The 15,870-nt window shown below is 35.4% G+C and overlaps 1 protein-coding gene across 2 annotated transcripts in view; it reads right to left on the bottom strand.

Moving 5' to 3' along the window:
• AGBL4 (AGBL carboxypeptidase 4) overlaps positions 1-15,870 on the bottom strand; it is a gene marked incomplete at both ends in the record, with an annotated part of 1,110,674 nt that overhangs the window by 842,440 nt on the left and 252,364 nt on the right. The window lies entirely within an intron of this gene.

Here is a 15,870-nt window from a genome sequence, read left to right as displayed (position 1 = left end):
TTTGCACTCCCACCAGCAATGAGTAAGTGTTCCCCTTTCCCTGAGTCCTTGCCAGCAAGTGCTGTCATTTGGTTTATTGATCTTGGCCATTGTGACTGAAAGAAGATGAAATGTCAAAGTAGTTTTAATTGCATCTCCCTGGTACTTAAGAATGTTGAATATGTTTAGTAGTTCTCAGTTATTCATCCATCCTCTTAGAACTCTTGAGTACTCTCCTTAAGATCTAATTGGGTTGTTTTCTTTTGTTCTCTTTTTTTAATTAGATACTCTATATTTACATTTGAGATGCTATCCCTTTACCCAGCCTGCTCCCACCTCCCCTGCCCTCCATTTGCCTTCACAAAGGTGCACTCCCTTCTGATCCCTCTCTCCACCCCATTGCCTTGGCATTCCCCTACATTGTGAAAACGTGCCCTCTCTGGAACAAAAGTCTCTTCTCACACTGATGCCAGACACTGCTATCTTCAGCTACATATGCAACTGGATCAATAGGTCCCTCAAAGTGCGCACAAAGGTTGGTGTTTTACTCCATGGTGTTATTTCTTTTCTTGATGGTTAGGGTCCTTTTTAGCTCATTCTATAGTCTAGATACTAACCATCTATAAGATAGGTAATTGGTAAATAACTGTTCCTATGCTATGGGCTGGAACCCTGCTGTCCTTTGCTGCACATAGACTGTTTAGCTTCATGAAGTCCTATTTATTAACTTTTGTCTTAATGCCTGTGTTTTTGATATCCTGTTCAGAAAACCATTTTGTGTAGCAGTGAATACAAGCAATACCCTGTTAGTTTTAGACTATGAGGTCTTACTTTGGGGTTCTTGACAAATTCAGACCTTTGTACAGACAACAGCTATACAGATCTATTTACATTCTTCTACCTGTAACTACCCAGTGTGGTTAGCACTCAAAAAGCTAAGAGCTGGTCTACATAAATGTGCAGCTATACTAATCTTGGATACCTAACCAAAGAATGTACATTGTTCTACATAGACACTTCCTCATCCATGTTTGTGCTTCACTGTACATACCAGAAACAGCCTGGATGGGCACTGATTGATAAACTAATGATAAAATTGTGATATATTTACACAATAAAATGTTATTTAGCTGTTAAGAAGTACAGAGCCACTACTAAACAACTAGGGAAACGAAACTAATTTATACTTATCCCAAATTATAGAACAAGAACCTTTGAATGAAGAAATGTCTTTGAGATATTCTGACACAATCTTCCAGTACATTCCAAGATATACAAAACATGAACATATGATTCTTAAAAAGTTTTAAAAGAACATGGTATGCACTCACTGATAAGTGGATACTAGCCCCCAAAGCTCTGAATACCCAATAAACAATTCACAGACCTTATGGAGCTCAAAAAGAAGGAAGGCCAAAATGTGGATGCCTCGGTTCTTCTTAGAAGGGAGAACAAAACACTCATGGGAAAAAATAGAAAGTAAATAGAGGAGCAGGGATTGAAGAGAAAAATCATTCAGAGGCTGCCTCACCTGGGAATCCACCACATATGCAGCCACCAAACCCAAGCATTATTGCTGATGCCAAGAAGTGCTTACTGGCAGGAACCAGATAATGATGCCTCCTCAGAGGCTCCGCCATAGTCATACCGTTATAGATGAGGATGCTTGCAGCTCACAATCAGACTGAACACAGGAACCCCAGTGAAAGAGCTAGAGAAAAGACTGAAGGAGCTGAAATAGCAACATCATCAACCAGCCAAACCCTCCAGAACTCCCACGGACTAAAACACCAACCATTGAGCACACATGGAGAGACCCATGGCTTCCGTTTCATATGTAGCAGAGGGGAAGAGGCATCAATAGAAGAAGAGGCCTTTGTTCCAGTGAAGGCACGTTTTTCCAGTATAGAAGAAAGCCAAGACACTGAGTTAGAGAGGGTGGTTGGGAGAGGGAGCACCTTTATGAAAGCCAGTGGAGATTGGGAAGGGGAGAATGTGATAACATTTGAAATGTAAATACAGAGAATATCCAAAAAGCAATAAAAAAAGTTTTAAAAGTCGCAAGTAAATGAAAAGTAACAATAGTATGGTTATGTAATTACAGAGAAATAATATTAAATGTTCTTTTGTCCCAGAGTTTACAATTAGAAATTAAGCACAGCTTGGGCTCAGTATCTTTGACCTTCAATGTGGCCCATAGTAGAAAAATTAATAGTGATATCTCATTAACCAAAATAAAGTAGGCTCTAATTGTGAAGGTGATAGATGAGGGCCCAGGTGGAGGGCCAGAAGTTCAGAAGAGCAATCCATTTTGTTGGCCCACAATGAGAGAGGCATCTGTGCCTCTTAGAAAATTACTATGTTTAGAGCTGGTTTGGAACACAGACTGAGTTTGGCTTATTAGCTGAATGACTTTGAACAAGACTTTTGTTCTTTCTAAAATTGAATTTCCTCATCTGTAAAATGAGGAACTTGACCAGATAATGTCATGGGAACTCTGACTTTGGATAAATCTACCACACTTAAAGAATCATATTATGTCTTTTAATTGAAAAGCAACCTTATGAGTAAAGTAAAATGCCAGGTATATGTGAATTCTAATCTCTGCAACTTTCTATGTGGTCCTACAAAATCCTCTTATCACTATAAGCCTAAACCCCTCCTTGTTTAAAATACTAATAATATGTACCCTGTATGTTTGTTTTGAACATTACAGAATATGTATAAAGCATCAGATATAACATGTGAATGTTTTATTCATGTATTCTTGTTCTATGAATTATAATATAGAAATCCCACAAGTTACTAATGGCATAACTAATTTAACTCAGAAGTTTTCATGTGTTCAAATCCAATCAATCCACTGGAGAATGACACGGAAAAAAAAAAAGCACTGACTCTGTTCAAACTTATATCTTAGAAGAATGATGTATCAGATGTACAATCTTACCTCAAATAAGACAAATATGACACATGCATTAACCATGGGTATGAAACTGTGTAAGGATCCAAACAAGGCAACTACTCACTTCAAATTAAGGGAAGTAGGAATTAAGGAAGATTTTCTAAAAGAACCATCCTGAATGAGGCATCAAAGACATCGATTTTGAATAAATTTGACAGCCAGTCATGAAGAAGAGCATTTGGGGTGGGGAGAAAGCATTTGCAAAGGCAAATAAGTGGGAACCTATGGGATATATTGTTTTTAACTGGAGGTGAAGCAATTTTTGTTAGAATAATAGAAAGTTTCTTTTCATTGTCTCTCTATAGAGCATACTTCTCATTTACTTGCTGAGGAAAATTTTATTCTTCTCAATGTTTAGCTAATAGTTATGTTATTCAGAGTATAGTAATAAAATCTTGCTATCTGTTACTCTGACGACCACTTTTCTAAATCAGGAGTAATGAGAAAAGCAAAGGTACAAAATTTTCACTTGGAAATGAAAAACAAATAGCCATTTGGATACTTCTACATAGGAACGTAGTATAGATAAAGGTTCTTTAACAATAGAAAATTTGGTAGAGTAATGAATGCACTAGTATAAAGTTGAAATCTATAGTCCAACTACCACCAATTGATCTCTGATACATACTATCTTAATATTTAGTGAACTTGGCTTGAATGCAATGCTTATTTCCCTTTTAGTCTACTATTTTCTAGATGTCTACAGGGCAATATAATCTTCCACATCCAAAATTACAGTGCAATCAGACATCACGTGTTACTAATAAAGCTGACCAAGTTATGTACATACAAAATTATGAAGATGAAAATTCAAGGTTTATACTCTCTATTTGTTTCAAAATTGGGTTGTTAAAATTGTGAAGAGCTTAACCATTTTATGGGTGTTTTATAATTGATGTTATAATATAATTACATCCTTTCTTCCTTTCCTCCCTTAAAACACTCCCATATAACCTTCTCTGCTCCCCTTCAAATTAAAAGCCTCTTTTCTCACTCATTATTATTGCAAGCATATATAGGTGCACTATACACACACACACACACACACACACACACACACACACACATATATATATACATACAAATGTATATATGCATACATATATCTCTAAATATAAGCTCTTTCCTCTATACAATGCTACTTGTATGTATGTTTTCAGAGATGACCATTTGGTACTGGACAATTAATTGTCTTGTTCTTCCCAAGGGCAGACCAGGTTCCCCACTCTCACCTTTCCTCAGTGGCCTGTGGTGTACAGGGTTAATACCTTGTGGACATTTCCTCATCCAGGTTGGCATGTCCATTGGTGTCATCCTTATTCAGCTCACCATTTTTTAAAAGGACAAAAACATAAAAGAAAAATAATGTATAGCTTTGCAAGAAATAAATACTAAGTGGGCATATATTCCTGTCAACGATGCAGGTATCTTTGCTGGATGACTTTACAAAGCAAGGCCAGGATTGTTCCATGTAATAAAAATGATAATAGAAACATAAATTTTAAAGTGATGAACATATTTCAACAAATTCCATTTACAATACATCTGCACAAGACATCATTTATAATGGTTCATATGTAGCTAATGTTGACGTTGTGAAGGTGACCTGGGCTGCAGTGTGGGGAAATCAGTGCAGTCAGGCAAAGAATTTACACACTAACTTACATGTGTACTGCAAAGCTCAGGTTCACATGAAGAAAATTTATATCATTAAGAAGTGGAGTAAACCGAGGACATGGAGTATTGGAACAACATGTATAACACCAGGTTCAATCTATTCTTAAAGGAATACACACCTGAGTATGAAAAAAATTACTATGAACTCTAAATGTTTTGGCAGTTGAAGGAAAATATTCTGTAATGCTAAGTTAGGAATGATTACTTTTTTCAGGATCCGTGGAATGACTACATTATATTTTAAAATGAATTTCTCTGGACATCAAGATGTTTTTCTTACTTCACTTCTCTTAGACCAAGACTTTAATGATGCAAAACTAAGGTTTACTCCATGAAGATCTCTGAGGATTTTACCATAAGGAAGGTTCTGTGTGAAGAGTTTGCAACCTCAATGATTACCTACTAGCAGAAAAGGAAACTGAGGCAAGCAGAGCTTAGAAGTTGGTAGAAAGCCTACATATTTATCATGTACTAGATGATTTTATTTAAAAGAGGTACTCAAAAATAGTAGAAATAGTCAATGTAACAATAGTTTACTAATATTTGCAGTATGTCAAACCAAAAACCTAACTACTATTCTAAAATGTTTACACTTTATTAAATGATCAAAGGATAAAAACATATCTACTGCAAATGGCTTGTCCCCACTGAAACAACCAAGCAGGAATATGGGTTATCAGAGACTGAAGTGGCAAGTATGGGCCTACCTGAGTCTATGCCAGGTCCTCTATATGTTATGTCTGTTAGATTGGTGTTTTTGTGAAACTCTGAACAGTGGAAGTGGGAAACTGTGGAAATCTCTGACTCTTCCACCAGGTTTTGGGAGGAGTTTCTTCCTATTAAATTGCCTTTTCAAGCCTCAATAGAAGGACTTTTGCCTTGTCTTTTATATCTTGTTTTGTCCTATTTGACTGTTGTCTCTTGGAGGCCCATTCTTTTCTGAAGAAATGGAGGATGGATGGATTTGAAGAAGAGGGAGACGGAGGGTAGCTGAGAAAACTGAAGAAGAAACTGTGGCCTGGATGTATTGTGTGAGAAAACAAACTATCGTAAATTTTTAAAAAAGCCATAACTTTACCAAAATGATGACTGTATAATATATAAATGCACTGAACAAGAAAAATCTATGAAAAGACAAACCCCCCTTTTACCACAAAGGTGTTGTGTTAAAGTAACAGCAAACTGTATTTCTCTATAATACCAAATTCATCTCTATTGTGGTCAACTGGTTAAGTGTATCTAGCATTCATTCTTATGTCAGTTTTCAAATAGAAGTAAATAAATACCTATTCTGAATCAGACTAATGATTGCAACCTCCTGGAAGCCTATGTCCCTTATGAAAACCAACTTTTCCTTCCCCAGTGGCTATTACCAGTAGCTTCTCAGCTGACAGAGGAACTCCATGAGCCCCTCCACCATCCATGCTGGCACTTGTGCATGAAATAGCTGCTGAGTTCAGGTGTGCAGCAGTATTGTAATGGCAGCCGATGCTGGTACTTGTTTCACTGCTATCTACTACCTCTGGCTCTAAGAAACATGTAGTTTCCCTCTTGTCCTATAACCATTCACACTAAGTGAACTCAGTGGGTTTTACAAAAGACTGACAAACCTTCAGAAGAAAGAGTGGTGAAGTATAGAAAATATTGGAGGAAAGAGAAAGAGAACTGTATTTAATAAAAACTCACAATGTATCCATGAAATTCTCAATTATTTTTTTAAATGGGAGGATTCATATTTAAGTTTTAAGAAATCTGTTCCGCTTCCATCCCCCAAAATCATCTCTTTACTGTTATCTATGGAATATCTACCACTAATTCATTCTATAGAGATTTATTTGATAGCTTTTAAATGCCACACTTGGTGCTATAGACTAAGATATTAAAGGACTTTGCCACTGCCCCAAGAGTATTTGAGGAAATGGATAATTAGCTCACAGAGTTAGAAGTGGTATGAGATAAGACCACAAAAGGAGGCTGTGAAGACTGAGTTCAGTCTCCAGGCTAATGTGGAGAAAACCCAGGGCCTTCCTAATCAAACAATTCTTGAGATCCAGACAATTTTCAAACAGCCTTCTTTCCTCTACCGCAGTCATTCTGTGTGTAGGCACCTCCTAAAGCAATGTCATTTCACATCACCAGCCTTCTTCATTCACTCAGCTAATCTGAGCACCTACTGCATGCCACACACTGGTAGTCACTGAAGTTATAAACTGGAGTGAGGCAGGATTTCCTGGAGCTCATGAGATTACCTGGTTTTAAAAACTGCAAGCCTTTGTAGAAAATGCCAACCTTTGTAAAATTAATACTAGCAAATGACGTGATCTATTTCTATGTTTGCTATATGACTTCATCCAAATTAACTTCCTTATACTTGATATTGTTCTCTGCATGTGAAAATTTTAACATTTTCCTTCTTTGTTTTACAAGGTTATTTTCAAGATTCTGACAAAACACAGGCAACAGTATGTTGAAAACTACAGAGATTCAGAATGTAAAATTTTATGTCACTCTTCCCCATGCACTAGTCTCACAGTCTTTCTATTCCATCCTCCATGATGTTCCTGGGAATCAAAATAAATATCCCATTTCATGATGAGCACATATCAGTCCTTAGTCTCTTATGTTACAAATAGTTATATGAGTGTCTGCTTTGACCATTAAATCCACAATCAGAGGCGAGCAATGAATATATGCACCCTGGTGCTCATTTCTCCTTTCTATATTGCCCAACATCTCCTGTCAAGGGAATGGCATCACCCACAATTCAGATGTCTCTTCCCACATCCACTAAAATAATCTAGACAATCTCCACAAACATTCTCAGATGTTAGCCTTAATCTAGATGTTCTTCACAGGCATACCCAGCAGCTTATTCTAATGGGATTCAGTGTTCTGTCAGGTTGACAAATAACACCTATCTGTGTTAAGGTTTTCCAAATATTCTAGTGTCTTTTATAATTATTTTCATTAACATTTTAGTTGTCCTTTGCTTCTTGACTAGGATTACTATTAAACATCTCATTTACTTCTTTGAAGCTATTGTGAATTGGATTTTTCTCCATGAGTCTACTTAGCATGTTTCTTATTGTTATATAAAAATTGACTGAATTTTGTTTGTTGAATTTGTATACTGCTATTTTGACTCAATTATCAGTACTAAGACTTTTCTGCTGAAATCTTTAGGCTCCCTTATTTATAGAATTGTAACAGCTGCAGAAAGTGCTAACTTGAACTCCCCCTATTTGTATCCTTTTTATTTCTCTTATTGTTGTAACTAACACTTCAAGGACTATACTGAAGAAGAGATGGGAGAGATTAGGAGCAAGTGCACCTCTATGAAGGCAAATAGGAGGGGAGAGGGATGGAAGCAGGGTGGGGAGGAGGGATAACATATCAAGTGTAAATACATAGTATTTAATAATAAAAAAAGAAGAGTTGGAAAAGAGGACAAATTTAATTCCTGGTTTTTGACCAATATGCCATCAATTATTTTACTCAGTATAATGCAGGCTGTGAAGTTTTTCATACAGCTTTATGATGATCAGATATGTCTCTTCTGGCTCCTCGGAGCTTTTATCATGAATAGATATTGGATCTTGTCAAGGGTCTTTTCTGTATCTATTGAGGTAAATATGAGATTTATTTTAATTGGGTCTATTAATGTGATCTATTACATTTCTTGATTTATGTATAGTGAACCATCCAGATATCTATGGAATGAAGCCAACTTTGTCATTTTTTTGTATTCTTAGATTATATTTAGAAATATTTTATGAGAAATTTTGCATCTATATTTATCATGAATGCTGACCTAGGAATTCCTTTTTCATTGTTATATATTTATCTTGTTTTGATGTCAGACAATACTAGTTTCATAAGGTGATTTGGATAAAACCATCTTCATAAGATAATGGCTTCAGGAACAGTTTGGAGAGGAACTGATACTTGTTCTCTTTCAAATGTTTGGCAGAATTCAGAAATGAATCCACTCTAATTTTTTTAGGTGTGAAACTCTATTTCCTATTCAATCCCATTGCTATTGAGGGATTATAATTGTATTAGGGTCAACTATGCTTTAACATCCAGTAACGATTGTTTTATACAACTGTATATGCCCAGTGTTCTATACATATGTTTAGAATTGCAATATACTCTTGATAGGCTCTCCCTTAATCAATATGGACGGCTTCTTTAGATCTCTTGACTAGTTCTGAACTAAAGCATATTATTTTATGAATTGATTTGTCATTTATGTTTTGTATTTTACTTAGACTACAGAATCTTATTGCATTCTTTCAACCTAAGTCTGTGTATGCCTATGCCAGTGGTGCATTTCATGCAGGCAATTAATATATTATATACTTTTATATAAATCCAATTTGCTAGTTTGTCTCTTTTAATTGGAAATTGTTAACATTAACATTCAGAATAATTGTTGAATGATACACACTGATTCCTGTCATTTTATTGTTTTCCTAGTGTTTGGTACTTGGCTAATGTTCATTTTCTTATTGCTGCCCTTGCAGTTTATTCTTCTCTGTATTTAGCTTTCTCTTTGGTATGTAGGGGTCATTCAAAGGAGCCTCCGCAGTGCTGACTCAGAGATCACCAATTTCTTTACATTGTGTTTGTCCTAGAACATATAATTCTTCAGTTTGGAAGAATAACTTTCCTCGAAATCATAAGTGGAGTTGTTAGTTACTAGGCTGTAAAGTCCTTAAATATCTCATTCTAATGTCCTCTTCCTGGCTTTATTTTCTGTTGAAAAATCTGCTGTCATTCTGATGGGCTTCCTTTCATATGCAACATGGCTTTACTCTCCCACCGCTGTTAATATTCTTTCTTTGTTAGTATTTTACCTGTAATGTAGTACAGGCAGGTCTTTGATGTTGTAAATGCCTCTTTATTTTCATGGCCACCTCTTCCCCTGTCTTTGGAAAACTTCCCACTAAATTGATTGGCTATATTTTCTGTGCTTTAGGACCTTAAAATTGAGCTCATGTTTGTGTGTGTGTATGTGTGTGTTTTAACTGTTAGTCCATATTCACAGATATCAAATGTTTTATACATGTGTTCTTGTTTTATTCCTTGTATTTGTAGAATTGTCTTCCAGCCTTGATGCCTAGTCTTCATTCTGTTGACCAGATTTGGTGGTGTGGGCCAATACCTGCTGAGCCCTCTCATCTTCTTTTCTTTCTTTTGCTTTCATATACCACTGAGGATGAATAACATAGGCCTACAGTAGTCTCAATTAAAGGGCTGGAAATGATGTAGGAGTGGGCACAAGAAAGGAACACCAATCCAGGATTGCTTCTGGTTAAACTACATGAATTACAAAAGGGAGAAAAGAACTCTTTCTGTTCTCCAGGGAAGAGGACAGATCGGAATATGTCTAGAAATGAAATATAGTCCACCACATTAAACTGCACCCTGGGAAAACACCACAGACATCTTATGTTGCATAATTGAAGGCTGCAAAAAGTTCTGCTCTGAAAACACACTGTCCTGCATATGTCTGCCCTGAAAGAGTTTATGCAAAAGGCCTTGCTTTTTAATGAAGACAGTAGCTTTAAACAAATAGCCTTATCTTATTAGAATACCTATGTCTTACCATTAAAGGATACAAAAAAAACCTAACATACCTAGAATCTGAAGTACTTTGATGCTCAGGTTCTTGATTTCAGGTTTACAATTTGCCTCACTTAGAATGTTCATTTTAGAAATATTCCAGACAAATTAAAAAAAAATAATTTCTAAATACTGAGAACAATAAACAGAAAAACTATAAAATAGAAATTGTCTTTGTTTAATAATATAAATAGAACATAAGACAACAACTTTTCTTTATTGCTAGAAAAATATCCCTTTTTCTGGATAGTCAAACACAAAAATAGATATCTGCACACTCTAACATCCAGTCTTCAGTGGTTTTACATCCACATAAAACATCAAATTTAAAACACTGCTAAAAATTTTTCCTGTCAAGTGGCACATCAATGTCTAGAAATAAAGTCAAATGTGTATTCAGCAGAGGATGACAAAGCATTTGGGACATGTATTATGACAGAGTTATTTCCATGAACATCAATTACAGCAAAGCAGCCGGTACATTATCTGGAAAAGAAGCTTCACTTTCTGTTTCTGACACTGTGCATGGTATCTAATTGGACATCAATAGCATTTATTGGTGATACTGAAGTAACTTAAAGGTAAAAGTAACAGTGGAATTACATTTTCTAAAATTAAGTCAGGTAGTCATCAGATATATAAGGCAACCGATGTACCATAATGTAGTTACTTGAGAAGAAAGCCAGTGGCTCTTCCTGTCCTCGGTGCCACAACTGAACACATGATAGAGACAACTTCAGTGATTCTGGGTACATTCATGCTTACAGTTACAAGAATCACAGTTCACTGGGGAACGGGAAAACGGGTGGTAGGAATAAAAGAAAAGCGATCACATTGTGTTCCCGTATCAGAAACAAGAAAGCAAGGCTTTTCTCTGTTTCATTCACCGTGAGTTCCCAGTGTGTGGAGCCGTACTGCCCACATTTAGAACGGGTCTGTCCACCTCAATTAACCTAACCTAGATTACCCCTCATAGATCTACCTAGAGATTTCTTTCCATGGCTATGTTATTTCCTGTCAAATTGACAAGATCAATCATCTCAGCAAATATTAGATTAATAGTATTATGTTTTCCAGCTTTCCAACACTAGTATGGAAAGAAACTTCACATAGTAAGCATAAATTTCTTTATAAAAAGAAAAAAAGGTTTATTTTGTCCAGTTGTTTGATGTCTGGAAAGGATGTACATCATAGTGAGAGCACACATCAGAGGAAAGCATTTACTTCATTAACTTCATGAGTCAGGAAACAGACCAAGACAGGAAGTTTTGAAAGTCTCAGGATCCTGCTGATGACATCTGATGACATCGCATGATGACCAAACAACCTCCCTTCAATCCTCACCAAAGGTTCATGACAAGCCCTAATAGTACCTTCAAGGGAAACAAGCTTCTGACAAGTGGATTCTAGGAGCCATTACTCTATTAAAAACACAGCAGATAGTATATCCTAAATTTCTTTAGCCTTTAATCTTTTCAGTAATACTGACTGTGTCATAGCTATGTGCTTCTCTCTTGTGATTTTAAGTCTTATATATTCATTTTGATTTTTTCAGTATTTACATCTCTTTGAGTTATTCTTTTATATCTGCTATAGAAAGCAACTGACTAGAAAGGCAGGAAAGAAGGTGGAGTAAAATAGAACCATCTTTCACGATTGGTGGGGTTGCAAACTAGTCTAGCCACAATGGAAAGAATGTAAAGAATTATCAAAGGGTAAAAATGAAATCTACTGCATGACTCAACCTTGGCATGTGAACAAGAAACTCTACATGCCAAACACAGATAATGTGTTCATTCATGTTCATTTGATGCTCTATTCACAATAGCTAATAAATGGGAAAACCTAAATGTCTTTCACATGATGAAGTGATAAGGAAAATAATGTGGAATATACACATCCTGGAATACTATTCAGCTAAAAAACACTCCATATTAAATGTAGACCTTAGTATTCTCTTTGAATTTTCCCTAGAATTTGGTCATGCTTCCTTTTTTTCATGAATATTTTACAATTCTTTTGAATCGGGATTTCATCTAATTATCATTGCAATTAATTTCTATGGAATTACATAATTTTTAAAAAAGTATTATTGTGTTTACTTTTGTCACTTTCAAGAGAGGGGTCCTAATTAATATATCATCTCTATAAAATTGCAATACAAATTTGATAGGATTTGCCAACATTTCTAGAGCAGTTCCTATACATTTATGATACTACTTCTAAAGTACCATCATTTTCTTTTATAAAACAGTTAATGTAATTTTTATTGGGTGTGTACTTGTGTCCATGCATGTGTGCATGAATTTGTGATTGTGTGTGTTCATAAGTATGTGAGGCATCTGTGGAGGCCAGAGTGGGACATTGAATAACCTTAAGCTGGAATTATAGTCAGTTGTAAACCATGTGAGTGTTGGAAACCATATACCAGTTCTCTGGAAAAGCAGCAAGTGCTCATATGTACTGAATCATCAGCCCCATCTGCTAGCATTCCTGATGCTAATTTAACTAATCCATTCACTCACTCGAAAAGGAACATTTACTATTATCAGGTCATATGCTAAGCAATAGATTTTTTAAAAATATGACCCTTGTGGGATGCTAACCCCAGAGGCTTGCACTCCCCCAGAAACAACTCACAGACTGTATAAAGTCCAAGAAATAAAGAAAACAAAAAATATACATATATTCACAAAACAAGAAGACTTTGACTATTTCCATGTTGCGTTTTGTTTTGCATGTACTTTACGCTTATTGCAACTAGTACGTTTTCAATGCATTCTGTCAAGCCCTTGAAAAAAATCAAGTACTGACTAAAAAACATATTCACATGGTTTTATGTAAAATTTATTTTAATGTCTGAAAAAACAGTACTGACAAAAATGTATAATTTTAAGCAAAAAAATGTTTAAAATCTTTACATTTATCTTTGTTTTGCAAAATAAAGTCGTTTAAAAAAATTAAAAAAAAAATATGACCCTTAAATTGTTAACTATCCTAAGAGGTATAGATAGGTTAACAATTATAGTGTAGAAAAGCTGGACCTAGGGACATACACATACAGCTGTGGGAGTATAAGTACTTAAGGTTTAGGTTAGCAAGAAATATCCCTAGAGTAATTCAGTTTTATGAGAGAAGCAGGTTTGCTAGATAAAAGTAAAATATGCAAAGGAAACAAAATCCCAAAGAATTATAAACTGAAAATTAATAAGATCTAAATGGATCTTTAGATAGGCAATTTTGGCAATAATTTAGAGAGTAGACTAAGACAATAATAAAGAAAGAAAACTATAAACATTAAAAAAATCCAAAGATTAAATTTATTGCAGGTAGTTAGGTAAGAAATAGAATTTGAAATAAGATGATAATAATAGATTTGTAAATAATGGATTGTCCTATCATTTGTCTCTAGACTTAATTATACGTTACTATTTTCACTAATGTTTTTTTTTACCAGAATTTTTACAGAGGATAATTAAGATAATGAGAGGCATTCCAGCATCTAAATCTTCCAGTGTTCCTGCTCTTAGGCCCTGAGTTAACAAAAGAAGGGCACAGATCTTCCAGCTGATTTACATGCTTTGTATCATTAGTTACGTCTCTTTTGCGTTCTGTACATAAGTCCTCACCTTTGTGGTGTGGCAGTTTCCTAAAGGATAAATTACCCATCTTGGGAAGACAAGAGCTCAGACACATGCTCTAAAGGGAGGTAACACAATCAATACTGCGAGGAAGCTCCTGAAGATCTAAGGCAGTAGTTCTTACCCTTAATGCTGCAACCCTTTAATACACTTTCTTGTGTAGTGGTGACCCCAAACACAAAATTATTTTCATTACTATATCATAACTGTAATTTTGATACTGTTATGAATCATGATGTAAATACCTGATATACCACCCCTGTGAAAGGGTCCTTCAACCTCAAAGGGGGTACAACCTACAGATCAAAAACCACTCTTCTAAGACAAGGTAAATAATATTTGACTTTTTAAAAAAATTATTTCTCCTCTTTTTAAAGATTACAATATAATTACATCATTTCCTTCTTCCCTTTCCTTACTCCAAACTCTCCCATAATCCCTTCAATGCACTCTTTCAAATCCATGGCCTCTTCTTCTAACTAAATATTTTTACATATATTTATACACATATACATTGTTCAGTCTAGCTCTTTATCATAAAGTAAACAACCCAGTCTTCATAAAGTCCTTGAAACTTAACAGATTCCTTACGTTCCCTACCCTCAAGTATATATAAGTATTAAGAACTATTGGCAGACACACTTAAGCATGCTTAGCTGCCATTTCAAAATGGTTTATGATAGATTAGCTTCCTGGAAGAACCAGAGGAACAGTAAAGTCACCTGTAAGAAACAGAAACAAGCTGAGCTTCCTAGAAGAAGCAGAGACTAGCCAAGAACCTGAGAGTCAGACAACTGAGTTAAATGGATAGGACATTCTTCTATCTGTTGAGCCGCCTGTAGGTTGTGTAGTATGCTCCAGGTTTCTAGATTTCAAGAAATATCATCCATGCTGATTGAGATGAGATTTGTCGATGGAGCTGTCTTTGAGTCACTTCTGGCACTTTAAGTAAGTCTTTACTCATCTCCCTGTGACTAACTCCAGTGACTCCAACAAAATTCATTGGCTCACCAAGAGGGACTTTGGTGGCTTTGTCATCAGTTCCCTATCTTGGATGAGTAGAGATTTGTACACCTCTCCCTTAAATAATGTCAAATAACACTTCTGCAAAGCAAAGGGATCTGAGTTAATAGTTTTTAGAGTTTCTTTCCACTTGTTTATAAGAGTTCTAGTCTATAGAGTATCAAAAGAATGAGATAAGAAGTCCCATTCTGAGCACAGTGAGATGCTCACTAGTTAAAGGCATTTCCCAGGGGCCTGAGTTAGATCCCTGGATCCCGCACAGTAGAAAAAGAATCAACTCCCACAAGTTGTTCTCTGATCTCCATAAGAATGCAGCAGTATTTACGCATGTGCACACCTCCCAACACGCATGAACATACATCAATAAACACACACACAAATAAATCTAAAATTGCTTAAAGTCTTTTCAAAAATAGGAAATGCAATCCTATTTTAGCACCTCTTTTATATTCAAAATCCCACATATTAGCTTACGAGGACAAGCAAAATATGTGTTAGAACCACAAACTGAAACCATCATGACTTATATGCAAATACAAATCATAGAGGTAATTATATGTACCTATTTAATATTAGGTATTTTCTTGTTTGCTCTAACGCTACAATATTGCCACAATATTTTAATCTTTATCATAACTCTGTGCTGTAGTTATTCCCATTTAGAGATAATATAGTTGAGTTTCTAATTCTATTATTAGTCAAGGATATGGATCTATTGAGAGGGATGCAGATCACTCAATTAAGTGTGTGCCTTAAATATCCATGGTTCTCGTATGGTAGCAGATTATTATTGACCATTACCTGTCTTTAGATTACAGGAAAAATGATAAATAATACAACAAATTTCACAACATCCTTATAAAGCAAACAAAATCCTAAACCATATATAGCATTACAATCCATGTGGAAAAGTGTGCATATTTTAATTTGCTCTTATTATGTCACACTGGCACTGCC

The sequence above is a fragment of the Micromys minutus genome (genome assembly GCF_963924665.1).
Source record: "Micromys minutus genome assembly, chromosome: 9".
NCBI lineage: Eukaryota > Metazoa > Chordata > Mammalia > Rodentia > Muridae > Micromys > Micromys minutus.
The sequence above is the reverse complement of the archived record's forward strand: the minus strand, read 5'-3'. Positions and strand labels throughout refer to the sequence as shown.